This window comes from Petaurus breviceps, unplaced genomic scaffold, assembly GCF_028583685.1.
Source record: "Petaurus breviceps papuanus isolate PSGF00001 unplaced genomic scaffold, PetGlider_PUasm1.0 91133, whole genome shotgun sequence".
Taxonomy (NCBI): Eukaryota; Metazoa; Chordata; class Mammalia; order Diprotodontia; family Petauridae; genus Petaurus; species Petaurus breviceps.
In genome coordinates this window covers 5845156-5862116 of record NW_027187419.1, presented here as the reverse complement: position 1 = coordinate 5862116, position 16961 = coordinate 5845156, and the positions used below count along the sequence as shown (strand labels likewise).

Genomic DNA, 16961 nt, shown 5'->3' with positions numbered 1-16961 from the left:
AAGAGGAATCAGGCCTCTCGGATTCCTGGAAAATGAGCTTTCCCAGGAAGAGAATAGTTAAAATGCATTGCTCTGCGCAGGAAGCCCCTGCATTATCTCTAAGACCACCCTTGTATTGCAGTATCTAGTATATCCTCAGTGGAGTAGGACCAGAACTGACATTTGGAAGAGAAACTTGGCTTAACTCCCCTCCCCAAAAAAAATAGTCAAGAAAAAATGCATGTACTGAGGTACAGGGAGGAGAGAAAAATCATTTGGGGTGGCTTTTTTATGCAGTATTTTAATTAACATAGTTGAGTTCAGAACTTAAAAGTAGATAATGAGTCATATGGGTTTTGTCTTACCTAAAAATATATCTATTCTCAATAATATTTGTGTCAAGGACATAGGAGAGGAAAACCTGGCCTAGTGTTTGAACATAGTTGCGCCTGGCAATTAAATTACTTAGAAACAAATCACCCTAGTTACTTTCTGTGTGCCTCAGTTTCCTTTTCTGTAAAATAGGAGTAACAGTTCCTTCATGAGTTATTCTGTGGTGGTAATGATTACATCTAACGTTTTCAAACCCCATTTTGCCTGCCCTGAACCGCGTGCTGACCGGCCGGCCTATCAAGGGAATTTCCTAGTCACTCTAGCTGAGCCTTGCCTGTCTCTCATTCCTCTGCAGATTATGGTTGTTGTTGATTTCCCTCAGGGATCCAGGGATCCAGATCTATTCTGCTAACTTTAGAGTCCCCACCCCTCTGATTTCTAAAATGTCAGTTTGGGCAAAAGCAGATGCTGGCAGACAGGTACATGGAAAATAATGATTGTCTCCTGGTACCGCAGCAGAAGGCCACAGATGTGCCAGGGAAGGGGCCACCACTGGACTGTTTGAGCTTGCCTCCTCCGCTGGAGGCATGAGGCAAGCCTGCTGCCGTGGCAGGGTTTGGGGACAGGAAGACAGTGGAGCGTCTGCTTTAGAAGAACCCCTCTGCCCTTCTCCCCTTGGTCTAGGATCATCCCACCACTTCACATTTTCTTCTTATTACTTCCAGGCCTTTTCATCAAGATACCTAAATCATTTCCATAAAAAAACACCCATTTAATATTTATAAATCCTTCCCTGGGAAAAAGAAAGAAAATTTCTCCTTAACTGTCACCATCTTTACCTGATTACAATACTTTTAAACACACTCATACAGACATATAAAATCTATAATTTATCTCCATGCTTTGTTTCACCTTTCTATGTCCCTTCTATCCTTCATGTTTCCATAGCAACCTGGCCTTCTCCTGCCCTTCCAGCCACAGACCCAACTAGTGAGTACGCAAAATAGCTGCTCTCAACCAGGCCTCTGAGTGTCGCTTGACAGAGAGCAGACTTTGGGTTTAAAGCAATGAAGCTTCCCCCTCACCCTCCCCACCCTGACTTACTCATTCATTGAGCAGCGAGTTCTAACTGCATGAAAGCTCTGAGCCTGGCATGGTCACCTAAGCATGCTGCTCTGCCTCCTTTGTCAAGGGGGCAAGCACTCCTTAAGCAAGGAATGCCTGGACTGGTGATTACTATGCCTATGAAGTGTCAATTCCACATTTACTCTCAAGCTGAACCAAGAAAGGGGCCAAGAGAAGGAATGAGATAAAAGAAGAACATCTCCTGGGGGGGTTCTCCCCTAAACAAATGCAAAAATGTTTGTAAAGTGAGAGGGAAGGAAGGAAGCATCAGGGAGAAAGGACATTTTGCAGAAAGGGACTTGAGAATCAGGGTGCAGTGAGGAATCGCTGCTTTCTGGTCTGCCTTATCTCTTTGTGTCCATGGCCCAGGAACAGGAGCCCACATTAGTCAGGGGGAATAATCTGTCTCCTCTCAAGCTTTCATATTATTTGCCATCAAGAAGTAATATGCAGAGAAACCAATAGACTGCATTTTTGTTTGTTGTGAGCTACTTGGAAATTGAGAGGACAAGTAGAAATAGTTCTACCCATGTTTCCCCGATAATAAGACACTGTCTTATTATTTTTTTGGACAGAAAAACACCAGAGGGCTTATTTTCAAGGAAGGGCTTATTTTAATGAACATTGACAGCAATTTTAATAAACAGGTAAATGTGAACAAAAAAATGTACCTTTATTCAATAAGCAAATCACTGGGGAAGAACAGAATGACACGCTCACTGCTGCAGCTCTGATTGGATGCAGCTCGGAGTGCGGCGTGCGTTTCACCTGGGGGGGGGGGACAGTGCATACAGAGGGTACCGTAATGTAGCGTGTAGTGCAGGGGATCACCTTCACTACAGTAGCAATCTCAATAGGGCTTATTTTCGGGGGAGGGCTTATTTTAGAGGAATCTTACACAGTAAGGGGAGGGCTTATTTTCGGGATAGGTCTTATTATCGGGGAAACACGGTATATTATATATTGATATTTATAGAACAGTATTTTATATCCTCCTGATCATCATCACAGCTACAAATGAGACATAGTAGATAAAGTGCTGGACTTGGAGTCAAGAAAACCTGAGTTCAAATCCAGCCTCTGACATTCACTAGCAGAGTAACCTGCTGTAAGTCTCTAAAGAAACTCCCCTAGGGCTTCTCTTAGTAGATAAGATGGAGGTATCTTAGTAGATAGATGGATCATAATCTATCCTAGTACCATGAATTCCCTACACTTTAAAAAAAATCATAAGGCCTTTTTGTGTTTGCATACACAGATCATATACTTAATGTTCTGCTGAGCTTTTATATTGGGGGTGAAGTTTGACTGCTCACATTCTACTCCAAGCTCATATTTATTCATAATGACATGGTAAAAAGGATCCTGGATGTTGAGGACAGGTGTGCATTGCAGTGAAGAAACTATAAGGAAAATAGTGGACTTGTGTTTTTAAAAATTAACTGTGTGTGGAGTGAAATTAAACCATATTCATCCTTATATATGATGATACGTTTTATGCTTGAGTGTGAAAAGCCAAAAAAAAAAAAATCAGAGATATAAGGCATGTATCTTTCCACAACCTCTCTCCTCACCCTCAAGATTTCCATTCCATATGAACAGAGAATAAGAAGATTTCTGTGGTTTGATGTGTTGCATGAAATTGTTCTTTTTCTGCTCGAGAACATGGCTTACGGCCTCTTTTCTCAGCATTCTCCCTGTGTGTGCACCACACAGAATTTTAATTCCTGATGCTTTTGAAGTAGAAGTGTTTCATTTTGCTAGAGAGCAGAGCAGAGAGTAGCAATGAGTGTGTGTGTGTGTGTGTGTTTATATCTCTGCTGAATTCAGGCTATGGCTTTTTGCATTTGGATAAAGAGTACAACTAACAGCCTTCATTTCTTACAGCAAAGGATTTTGTTCCTGTCCTTTTCCAATTTGAGTTCAATATGTGTGTCTGTCATGAAGTAATAGAATTCTAGATGTTACACTTGAGTTTGTACAAGTTGCTTTACATATTACATCCTGAATCATTTTAGGTTAAATGTTTTCTCCTTAGAAGAAAAGAAATACACCCAGATCTTCCTTTTAGAAGGAATGTCTTGACTTTTTTTGTTGCTTTCCCCCGATTTTAGGGGGAAGGGGGGTTCAAATCATCCTTTTCTATATTAAGATAATTATTTGTAGAATCAAGACTTTGTATAAATGTGACCTTCCTCATTTTTATTTTTATAATGACTTGACCCTCAGAATTCTAACTCCTGGTAGAGATTGTGCCAAAATAAAACGATCACAGTTTAACACGATCATTGCCACTGACAGGAAGACAAATTTAAAAACAAACAGACAAACAACAGAAAATTATTGTGGAATGAAGAGGATACCTGTGGGCAAATACAGGAGAAAGGGGGATTTGAGTATAAATAAACTATTTCAGTTCCTTTTTTTTTGCACTTTGGCACCTTTTATAACTAATAGCGACCCAAATGAAAGTAGAAGACACATAGTATGATGTGTCTCCCTCCTGCCTTATGTGATTTGAATTTTCAGGGCACTCTTACTGTGTATACTAATAAGTCCTGAGAACTAGGGAGCCAGATGAACAATCCTCTTCAGCTCAGACCCTGAGTCACAAAATATTGAAGCTGGGAGCAGATCTAGGTCGGTGGCAATCATACATACTGGTCTTCCCAAGAAAGTCTTCATTTCAAAATAAAGAGTGAGCTTTTAAGGATGCTGTTCCATAGGAATACTTTTATCAGGCCATGGCCCTGATTTGAGGGTTGGGAAATGTGGTCACTATTCCCATGTCTTTAATTAAGTCTCCTCCTTTGACTTAATTAAAAATGGTAGTATGCTAAGAAATCTATCCTGGACTGCCTAACATCCCACCCACTTGGATACTTCTCTTCCATGGCAATCATGTTACAAAATAGCACTGCGAAAACTGCCCATGGCCTATATAAGCTGAAGGGAACTGAGGCCTGAAATGTTTGGAAATGTCAGCTTCACTCCATAAGCAGAACAAAGTGGAATTAGGATAAATTCAGCCAAGGGCAACTATCCATTCCCTTCATCCTCCATATTGTAAATATTGAATTGGGAACTTGACAACATAGCCATTCATCTAAAAACATATATCAGACGTTTTATCTGCAGTCCCATGTATTTGTTTAAATAACAAATTCTCAGCCAACTCAGTTGGGCTGAGGGTAAGATTTCTGCTGTACAGAGTAGACAAGAACAATGCATTTTTGTCTTAGCCTTCCACAGTGAGTGTTGACAGAAGCTGTAGTTTGAACCCCTGAGGAAGAACCCACTCCCTTCTTTCCACTTCACTTTGTCTCTGATGTGGGTCTTGGCATCTAGAATCTTATGATTATGAGGGAGAAAGACATTTATTAGTTGTCTGTATACACAGAAGACGGTCACAAAATTGTTTTATTAAAAAGAAAGCCTGGTGGGACATTCATCTCTATACTAAACTGAGGGCCAACCAAAAGAATGACCAGTGATCGCTAGAGTAAAAGGAAGTATAAGTACAAAGGAAAGAAATGGACATCTTTTTAGCAGAGATGAAAAGGTGAAAGAGATTAGTCAACAAGGCTTATTAAATATTTACCATATACCAGACGCTGTGCTGAACACTACAGATTTCACAAAGAAAAGTATTGGCAATAAAGCCAGTAAATAATAAAAAGGGGGAAAAAATCTGACAAGGAACAAAGATTTAAAGGGTTTTTCTTATCAATAAAACCCAATCTGCTTAGCCATGTGCTCCTGGTGAGTTAAGTTTCACAAATGTAATACAATGAAAAGAGCACTGGCTCAGATGAGCTGGGTATGAATCCTGTCTCTGACTGATTATCATCCATATGACTTTGGACACTTAACTTCTCCTCACTGTTTCCTCAAGTGTAAAATGAATGAGGGGATTGGATTAGATGGATTCAGAGGTGCCTTCTAGTCTTAGAGCCTATAATCTAATACCGTTCTGTGATCCCATGATCTAACCTGTAGAGTTCATGGAGTAAGGCTTCTCCACCATCTTGGGAGCAAAGGGTACTGTAAAAGCCATTCAGAATTCTAAGCAAAGCTTCCCCTTCCTTACTTCAGGCCTATTCCAGGCTCTCTGAGCATACCATCCATTATCACCAAGGTAAAATTAAACCTTCTTCCCCATTCTCCACTTGAGTCAAGAGAAATGTAAGCCACTTCTTAAAAGGTTTTGAGTTCTCCTCCCCCAGCTGATAAATGATGGGCAAGTCCCCATGACCATTTCTTCTCCAGGATGTTGAGGATGTTGCTGAAATCTCTGAATAATGTCTTGCTTCTCTCTTTTCCTTTAACAGTCTCCCGGAATGCCTCTTGACATCCGTGCCCTGGTGGGAATACACCTCTCCATCCCAATAAAAGTTCACGCGCTCCTCTTCGATGTGGCGTGTTGCTGCCGTGCCTAACCCCTAGCGATGTCCTTAACCGTTAACGCTTCCCATAGTTTTATAGTTTTCTTCTCTTTCCAGGCAATTTTTACTGTCTTTCTGGATGTATATGATATATGCTGCTGATTTAATTTGGTTTCCCCTTTTATTCAGTGTGTGATTTTTGTGGTTGATTTTTTCCCTGCCCATTGTTTACATCAGTTTTTTAATTTCTTTTGTATTTTCCATGTGACCTCCTCTACTTTCCTTTCAACCAAATCATGTACGTGCGTATCATGTGACTTTGTCATGTGGCTTGCATGGTGCTGACGATGTCGTCCACGGTGGTGAACAGAAGGTAAAATTCTTTGTTCTGATTCGTGGAAAATAAACTGGGACCAGACTCTCACCACTGGGGGCCTGTGGATGGTCACTATCTCAAATTCCCCAAAGATGGCATCATCCCTGCCCTTAATTTGCATGCAGAATTCAGAATTTCTCCTTGCTGCCATGATGAAATAGTTTGATGCCTTGGCTGCCTTTGACTTACGCCCTTCTCCAGTGAATTTGGGCAGGTATAAGTCACAACCTAGAACCCAAGCTTGAGTGACCCCATCTCTGAAATAATAGGATCTCCACCAAGTGAGTCAGTCAACAAGCATTTACTAAGCACTTACTGTGCCCCAGGCACATAGTAAAAAGCTCTATTTTCACTACCTGGTTTCATATTCATAATGTTACTGTTGTCATCATCATCATCATTGTTTTTGTCTGGAGGTACTAAAAGATATGGTATTACTTTAAAACTAACTACATTTATGCATTTTTTTCTTTTTTTTTTTAATTCGAGAGCAACCTCATCAGAAGAAAAGTTTAGGAAATAGCAGTACAACAGGCGAAAGAGCACTGGATTTGGGTTCCGATCCTGGCTCTGTTACTACCTCCAAGACCATAGGAAAGTCACTTTACCTCTCTAGGTTTTCATTTCCTCATTTGCAAAATTAAAGGTTGGACTAGATGGCCTCTGAGGGCCCTTACAACACCAACTCCCCTGATCCAAAAGAGGACTTTGTCTAGGATGGAAAGAATTATTTAAGCATGAAACACATGCAGATTAAATGCTGGCTTTAAAAAAAAATTTTTTTCCAAAACATCTTAAGATATAAGTGTAGGGAATTCAAAGCAACTCGACTGTCCCCTCTTAAGGTGTCACTTTTCAAAAGTGTGCCTCTCCTAGGCAGAAAAAAGAATTAGCCTAGCCTATTTAGCAATTACCCTTAATGGAGATCTCTGTCTAGCTAAGAAGCAAATAATGTAACCACATATCACAGGAAATAAAATGACAGCCTAATTAAGCTTCAGGCAGCCATAGAATAATCAGTTGATATTGTTACTATAGCAGCCTTATTAAACATTTTCAGTATAAATTCCAAAACAAGAAGAAAAATCTCTCCCCATTGCTTCCCCTGGTATTCACCAATTTTAGACCTGCCCTGAAAATCCATAGGTGCTTCCATCCCTCTCTGTGTCTACAGAGTCTTTGCCTTGAATTGCAACTTGGGAAGCAAGTTGCCTGGGTGTGTCACCAAGAGAAAACTAACACAAATAACCCCCAGCATTGCTGCATGCATGAAAGTGGTCCCTGTTTGACCTCACTTCTCTGAGAGCTGATTGGGCGACATCTACAAGGAACAAAAGCATGTATATCATGTCTTGCATGTTCTTTGTTCCTGTTTTGTTTTGTTGTGCTGTGTTTTATATTCTCTCTGTGTTGCAGAACTTTCCACTGTATTTTTCCTGTGATAGCTTCAGCTTTGTAGACCTAGTGAATGCATTGTCCAAATGGCAGCAGCCTTTGCCCTAATTTGATCCCATTTACAAGATTCCTGAATGGGTAGAATTGGATAAGTGTTGATATAATTTCACATTGAGAAGAACCTTGATATTTATGTTGTATTTAGAAATAAAATATTCCCAACAAAAAGTAACAAGAGAAAATCCAATTGCATTTAAACAGATACATTTTAAAAGCCATTGTAGGGGTGGCCAGGTAGCACAGCGAGTAAGAGCACCAGCCCCAGTGTCGGGATGACCTGGAGATCGAATCCCGGGCTCAGATACTCAGCACCACACCCAGAAATAACTGGCCCTGTAACCTTGAGCAAGCTACTTAACACCGATTTGCTTTAAAAAAAAAAAAAGCCATTGTAAGCATTCTTTTTTTAGCACTGATCTGTATGATCTACCTGTGAAACCACTGTAGAATACAAATATCATGAACCTGAAATTTTCTAAATTCTGAAATCACATATGCAATTTCAGAATCTTGTCCCAAAACCTTGTACAGTAACTCTCTACTCAAAAATTGATCATCGGTTATACCCAAACATCCTTAGGCCCCTAAGTTCACCTCTGCTAACTGACTGGTTTACTCAGTGAAGAGCCTTAGACCTTTTCCTTGAGTATCAATCATGACCAGAGACTGTCTGTTAAATAATAGACTCTGCAAGCCCTCTGTATTTTTCCCCTTTGTTATTTCTGTATGGCTCTATCATTCAGCAAAAGGCAAAGAATGTTGTAGGAGAAAAAAAGTACCATAGTCCCTAAAGAGAGATTCGTTTGAGATTTTGGAAGCTTGACAAGTTCTATGTACAGTTACCCTGGAAACATGAAATAGAGTTGGCATTAGCCATCTAAAAAAAATAGCCAGCACTTTGAAAGCCATAGAGAACTCTGTGGAAAAACTGAACCTCGATTACCTGGTCTTCATCAGATCATATTCTTGTCTTTGAGAGAACAGCAATCTTTTCAGCTGTCTTGGAGAGGAGGGCATTCGTTCACAAAAGAAGCATGTATTAGACACATGTTAGGTGAAATACCGAGATAGGTGCCAAGATGAATAAGAGAGAACAAACATTGAAACTGAGACAGGGAAAGTTTCTTTAAGGAGATTCCACTTGAGCCAAACCTTGAAGGAACAGAAGAATTCTGAGAGGTGAAAATCAGAAGAGAATTCATTCCAGTCATGGAAAACAGCCTATGTGTGAATATTAAGTTCAGGGAACCGCTACTAATCTGTTTGAAGAGTAGAGAACATGAAAGGGCAGGGATGTAAAATAAGACTCAAAGGGGCAGCTAGGTGGCACAGTGAGTAGAGCACTGTTCCTGAAGTCAGGAGGACCTGAGTTCAAATCCAGCCTCAGACACTTAACATTTACTAGCCATGTGACCTTGGGCAAGTCACTTAACCCCAATTGCCCTGCCTTCCTCCCTCCAAAAAGCAAAAAATGAAAGACTTGAAACTTTGAGTTGCTATCAAATTGTGAAGGCCTAAAAATGTTTTATTTTATCCTAGAAGTAATAGGGAGCTATAGACTATTTTTTGAATGTAGCAGTGACAAGGTCAGATTATCATCTCCTCTGGAGAATAGGAAGCAAAGTCATCTGCTTAAGGGATGTCCCAAGTTGTACAGAGAAAGTTTTGGAAGGGCCCTGTTAGCAATTTAGGGAATCAACTAAACTACATAATTATAACAGTCATCTGAAGTTCAGTTTGGTATCAGAGTAATGAGGTAATAATAACGATAATCGATAATAATCAACCAATGAATAATAATAATTTATAGAAAATTTGAGAGGGTAGAAAATGTAATTTATAGAAGAAAAACAAACCTTAATAAATCCAGTAATCAAAGCACTGATGAAAATTTAGGAAAGCTTTTACCTAAGTCTGTCAAGAAAAAAAAGGAAAATCTTTCTCCTTAAAATACATCGTACCCTTTAGCAGGTAGTAATCTCTTTCCCCACATTGCCCATAGTGCCTTAGCTGATGTTTAAGAAACATGTGTTGAAAGAATGAATGAACTCATGAAAGAAGGGATATAAATAGGGACTGGCTCTATCATTTCATTGGTATAGGGAACACATTACCAGTGCAGGTTAGCACCTTTTCTAAAATTTAGTCTTAAGAGTTCCTCAGACAACAGAAAGTCTGAGTGGTCAAGAGTGTGACCAGGGGCCACACAGCCATATATATGTCAGGGGCAGAATTTGAACCAAGAATGAGCAAATAAACTTCCTGGCCTTGTCAGAGCAAAAAAGAAAATTTAAAATAGGAAATAAATCATTCAATAAGTATCTATTAAGTGTCTACTTCTTCCTGAGTATTGTGCTAAGCCCTTGGGTAAAGTATAAAAATAATAATTAGCATTTATATAGCACTTAATATGTATCAGGCACTATACTCAGTGCTTTATAAATATTTTATCATCACAACAACCCTGGGTGTGCACTATTATTATACCCCATTTTACAGTTGAGGAAACTGAGGCAGATAGTAGTTAAGTGACTTGCCCACACATCTAGGATGTGCTTAAGGCCTGGTTTTGACCTCAGGTTTTCCCACTCCAGGCCCAGCACACTATCCATTGAGCCACCTTATTCCTACCCTCATAATTTATAACCATAACAATATACAGCCATAACTGTATACAAATTATAATATATATTTATATATTCCCCTAACAGGGAATCGTCAGTGGTGCAGCCACTTAGTTCCTGATACTTGGAAGGTTTCTGGCTTGTCATATTCTAAAGTTAAAGATTTTTGACATGTACTATATGACCACAGAAAAGGAGCTTGCATTAGAAAATCGATCAGTGAAAATGAATATTTTCCTTGATTATATCAGGGCATTCATACTCCCAAGATCCCATCTGTCCCTTCCACTAAAGGCGTACTCCAGTTCCTCGCTATTGTGCCTAGATGACCCTAGCTTCTTGAAGACTATGGTGGTGGAGGCGAAGCTCTTACAGGTCCTGCCAAGATGGAAAGATTTTGTGTGCAGGCCTGGTGAGGGACTATTACCTTTATTTTCTGAGGATCAATTTATCTAAATTCAAAGAGGCTTTATCACCAAAAACTTCCCCTCCAGGTGATAAATTTGTCAGGGGGGCAGAAGACACAACAATTCATGAAGACCATCTACTAAATTACAGCATACAAAGGTCAGAGGCCACATCTGTACACAAAATCCCCACCATTCACACTATCATATATCCTTCAAGTACTGTATCAGAGCAGCGAGGACCTGCCATCTGGTCCCTCCTAATGACTGGGCATGTCCCCAGGACTCTATGTAAATGGGATTTCCCCTAGCATGTATGTAACAAGTAGTTGTAATGTACCTTCTCAATTTTCCAGAACTCTTCCCATAAGTGAGTTGCATGTCTGAGCATGTATTCATTCCAAACCCTTCGTAATGATTTTTTTTTCTCTTCAGCTACTGACACTGACTCTTGCTAGGAAGTCTGGTTCTGGTCGACTAAATGCCTTAACACCCAATCTTCCTTCTTGGATTGAAACATAACTAACCATCCCACCCTCCTTTTTTTCCCTTTACAGCTGTGTGTCTGGATTGCAACAGTCTCTGACAGATCAACATATGTTTTTCACCAGGGCTTATGTTATCATTTCTTTGTTTCTAGAGACCTCTCTAATAGTGGTTAGTAGGTTAGTAATAAGGTTAATGTGAAGGAATATTAGGAAAGCAGCAATAGACATCCTGAATCCTGGGGGCTGCTTGCTGCTTTGGGAAGCTCAGCTAGTTTCCCTGGGGTCTACAATATAATGACTAAAAATTATTTTCCCATGAGCCTATGCTTCTTGATAACCAATCTGACTTCCATGAAATTGTTGAAAATGTGCACAAATCTTCCTTAAGAGACAACTTGGCTCAGTAGCAGAAGCTGAGCTAATTGTTGGTGAATAGAGGTTATTTCTGTCAAAGCTTCCTCGGCTTGGATGAGCCCCACAACCACAAGCCATACCTTCCTGGTCATATTTTCTTTTTAGGGTGATGAAACAAAGATAATTGATCAATTAATCTGTTGGTGTTTTCATGACACCCAGGAGAAGAGAATTGGTATTTTGCGGTTCTGTCTGTCGGAGTTCATTTGTTTCTATTTAATTTGCACTCTGTGCTGCCTTTCTCCCCACACACATCATAATTCCTAAAGAAGCTGGCATTGAAATGAGCTTGTGGATTGTACCACTTCAATAAGTTGTCCACAGAGATGATAAGCATCTCTACCTAATTTTTTTTAATGGGAAGCCATGCCAATCTCATATTTTCTAATTTTGTCTTTGGCCTCCTCTAAAAATATAATGGCTGCATTGCCAAGACTCATGACATTTGGTAGAAAGAAACCATAGGGATTTGATTTAGAAGACAAAAAATTGTTCTCCATTCTTAGATTATATAACTGCTATGCTCTTTTGCATTGATCCCCATGATATCAAAAGCAGGGAGCTGTAGGGAGATGTTAGGGAGATCTTTAAGAGACCAAGAATCATAATGAAGTGGAAGGAGATGTATGGACTGAAGCTCAATTTATGTGATATATGCATAGGCTGCTGACCCATATGAGGACCATCTGACCTTTCAGGTCTGGGAGGAAATTGAGAAGGGTAATAAATGTGCAAAAGGAGAGGCCTCATAGCACAGTAGATACAATAATGGACCTGCATTAAGAACACCTGGGTACAAATCCTACTTTTTAGTGGTTGTGTGATTCCAAATATAAGTCACCCTTTTAGGGAATTCCCATTGATGAAATTGAAGGTCATTGATATAATACATTTAAAAAAACAGAATGACATATTACCATTGAGAAACCAAATTGACCTTCTAATGACTTATGTGTATATATACATAACTTACATGTAAACACATATGTGTATATACTAATATATATACACAAGATCTAAACCAATCTCAAGAAGTAATCCACAAGAAATAGTTGAGTTTTAGCTATACAAAACAAATGGGATTTTAAATACAGATCATTCTTTTTTATCTTAAATTTTCAGAAAAAAAAGCATAGATGATAGAGGCAGTGTCCACATCTTTGCTTCACATTTGGTCTCCTAGGAGAGAGCCTTCACGATGTGAAGGGTAGCAAGCAGAAAAGGCCCAGCAGAAGCTAAAATTGTACCCAATGACTTCAAGAGAAAAAACTTCAGAAGCAACAGAGAACAGAAAAGATATGGAGGAAGAGGGGCCAAGATTGTCCTTAGATACCTTGGTGATACTTCATTAAGAAGAGTTAGCTCTTGGTGTATGGCATTTTCCCAGAATTCTGAATATATATTTCTTCATAAAATTTTCATGTGCCACTCAGAAACTTCCATATATTCTGGAATTTTTATTAAAAGACTCCAAATGTTTAATAATTTTTAGGTCTACAGCCTCAACAGACAGAAGCAAGAGAAAGGGCCCTCTTTTTTTTCACTGTAAGTTTCCATGTTAATTATTCAAGTAAAAGAAGCACCATGATTGAGGAGGAGGACCAGTCCTAAGACCCTAGGGAGCAAATAATGTCAATCCAAATCATGATTTATAGAGAAAATTGCATAGGACCTACTTTCAGTTATTCCTGCCACTAGCCACTATAATTGGTTGTTTGGTATTTTTTGTCTTCAGTACATGATTTACATTAAGTTAAAATGCACTAGAATTGCCTGGTACCTATATATAATTGTTGGTGACAACATTTATTTTTTAAGGTACGACACTTTACATACAATATTTTGGGGAAAAATTATAACTATGGCTAAAGCTAAATCAGAAGGTATAATTAACCCCGGGGGTTTTCTTGGAGCAACCTGCCTATTGCAACTGAATCACAAACCTCCATTTACAAATAATTATAATATTGGTTTTGCTAAAATTACCCATAATGAATTCAATCAGAGTAGTTGACTGAGAATGGCAAGCCCAGGACCCTTTAAATAATTTCCCCTCCTAATGTGTGCAATAAAGCAGTAAGTTGCCTCCTGAATGCTAAGTGCTAAATTTTACCATAGCTTGTACCCTCCAATGTGAGCCCTTGACTGGTCTCCAGAGCTTAGAGAAGAATTTAGTCTATAACACAAAGGAGGGACCTAGAAGTACTTTGAAGTCAATTATGATCATGGACAGAAAAATTCAAAATAAACATTTGGAGATGGGCAAACCTAAATCAAAATTTGCTTCCTGTTGTACCCCAGACCTTAATATGGGAAGACTCTGCTCTTAAAAACAGGTCTAAATGTCTGGAAATAAGCTAAGTTAAAATATGGATAATCTGATTTCCATATTTAAAAATTCTCATAATAAAGTGATGTGTTCCTGACCTAATACTCGACTTTCTATAGAGGTGACAGCAAAGTCAGTTAAATCCAACAAGCATTATATTGAGTATCTAATATGTGCCAGACACTGATGAAAACACAAGAATAAGAATAACCCCTGTTCTCAGGGAACTTACATTCCACTCATATTCAAACCTAATCCTTACCCATTATAAATAATATTTATTTAGTATGCAAAATTTTATAAATTGTATAAAAGTTATTTAAAAAGTAATGCAATAACTAATTATTTAGAATTATATGAATATGATGAAATTAATATATAGCATAAAGATTTTATCTTATTCTTATTTTTGCCTTATTTTTGTTGCAATAAGTAAAGGTGAAGGAACACTTCCATCGAAGACTTTGAAGGCAGTTTTTTGCAGGCATCCTGGAGGAAACTTTGGGGAAGGAGTAGGGCCACTTCAAAGCTTTTTCAGTAACCAATCCAAGGGCATTTGTGTATCTGCTTATTTTATTCATTGTCAATTTCCCTGTGGAAAGTACAGGATTAAAGATCAAGATGGTGGTCTTTTTGCCATGTTGGAAATTAGTATACACTGCATCAAAATTGATTGGGTGATTTATTATTTTTGCATTTCATTCTCAGTGTGTTGAGTAGTAATTTGGATGTAATTGGCAGCATATTGTAAGTGTAAATTAATGAAGGTAAATGGCCATAAATGGTCTGTTTATGTACACCCCCAACCCCACCTCCTCTAATAGGCAAAGGCAGAAGAATCTGTAGGGAATTCTGCAAGAAAGGCCTTTTCCAAGCAGACATATTAGTTCCAGCCTGAAAGGGTAGAACACAGAGAAAGATTCTTGTCAGTTACTGATTCAGCAACCTTGGTATTCCTGCACTGTTAGTGTCATTATTGAAAATAATGAGAGAGGAGTAGCAAGATCAGCCTCTATGGATTGATATCTATCCACCTTATCAATGTAGAATTGAAGAAACTCTTGAGTGTTTGGCTTACTTGATTTGTGTTATGAGGGAACACAGAAGTCATCTGATAAAAATATCTTCTTCCTATAACAAAGAAGCTGTTCATTATGGTCACTGATGAGATTTTAAGAGCAGGAGGGTAGATGAAATGAATCATTGCCATTCTGTAAGGAAATGAAAGGACTTTTCAGATCTCAACTTCATACTCTTTACACTTGTAATACGTACAAAATTGGTATGTCTACACAACCCTCCTGTTATATTTCTAAAAGATACTTTGTCACTCATGCCAAACTATCTCAGTTTGGCATAAAAATTTTGTAACAGTGTAGATATAACTGAAATGTGTCATTGAACCCAACCATCTTGCAAAATAGGACCAAAATAAGCGAGCACAATTTGGTACTGTCTGAGCCAAAATTTCCAAATATTTTCCTCCAGAAAGTTGGGGCTGTTTTCCAGTAGTAGATGAAATACAGCATAGTTATTTCCTTCTTTTGTCTAAGATCTGTTATAGTTTTCATTTAATTCTTAATTTCTGCTTCCACTAAGGAAATTTAAAACTACAAGCATTGCCTTTTCCAAAGTATCTCATGCCTCAGACTTCTAAGTTGCGTTTTTTTCCTTGGTTCTGTCTTTTATTTCTCTTCTCCAATGTATTCTTCTCTTTCATTTCCTTTCCATCTGCCTAAGGGGGGAGTACAGTGTACTGCAAAGAGAGATAGTAAAAACAAAAACAAAAACCACCCTTTTGAGATGCTGAAACGGGTGGAATCATTTTTGTGATGTCTCGGCCCAAGAATCACTACCTACTTAGGGAGAAGACACATTCTAGGAAGGCTTAATTATGTCACTAGCAATGTCCTCAGCTAGGTAACTGTCCAGTCCTTTGCACTTCTCTTTGCTTTTTATGCATGAAGGATGCCCACTTTGTGCAGAGCCCATAAGTGCTGTTAATGACGAAGAATAAAGGGCAAAACAATAACTTTCTTTGGGAAGATAGAAAAAACCTCTTGGGTGCTTCATATCTTGATTTTGATACCTTTTCTCAGATGCTTTCCTGCCTCTTCTTTCAGTATTCACTAATCAAATAGTTTCTATTCAACTTAACTAACATCTTAACCAAAAAATCCACTGAAGCAATGCTCTAGCCTCTTATTTAGCTTATATTTCTTCTAGACCTTGGATTCACAGGGCTACAGACTGAGCTTTTAACTACAAATAAAGATTCATATTGATTTTTTCTGTTTAGAAGGGCAGAAGACAAATGTATTTTCCCCTCAATCCCTATAAAGCAAATGACATTAATGATAAGCACTTAAAAATGAGACACCATGAATTATCACTCTTTTGTCTGGGCCAGGAAGGACAAAAAAGCTTGTTTCTTCCAGTTTGGAACTTGAGTTTTAGTAAAACTAATTAAAAACATAAATTCATCTAAGTGTAAAGGTGATCACCTAAATGCAGCTTCGTTTGCCAAGTAGAGTTGAAACAAGTCTATGTGTACTTGAATCTTTATTGCTCACTGAGAGCCATAGGCCTCCCTTTTGATGCACCAAACCAACTGGCCCTCTGGGGTGCAGTATCTTCTAGGACTCATCTGAATGAATTTAGACATTAAATTTGGAAATTTAATAAGCTGTTTGGACAATCAGATTCTGAAAATATGTAAATATGAATAAGTTTAATCAGCAGAGCAACTACAAGCAAATGGAAACATCATCGAGAGAGTCAAGTATCACTTGAGTAGAAAATATGAACCCAACCCATCCCTCTAACATGTCCAAAATTCACCTTCTCTTTGGATTGAGTCTGTGGCATTTATAATAGCACTTGAGCTTTTGTAGCTATTGCTTTTTAACCTTTTTAAATTTCTGAGAAATAGTGTGGCAGGGAGGGGAATCAACCCAATCTCAGAAACATCTCTGTTGCTACAATGCACTTTGCTTGGGTCTGAAGTCCCTTACGTGGTTGCAAATTATATTTGATTTGAATGGTT

The 16961-nt window shown here is 38.6% G+C and overlaps 1 protein-coding gene across 6 annotated transcripts in view; it reads left to right on the top strand.

Moving 5' to 3' along the window:
- NCAM1 (neural cell adhesion molecule 1) overlaps positions 1 to 16961 on the top strand; it is a 476276-nt gene that overhangs the window by 434111 nt on the left and 25204 nt on the right. The gene's annotated exons all lie outside the window — the stretch shown is intronic.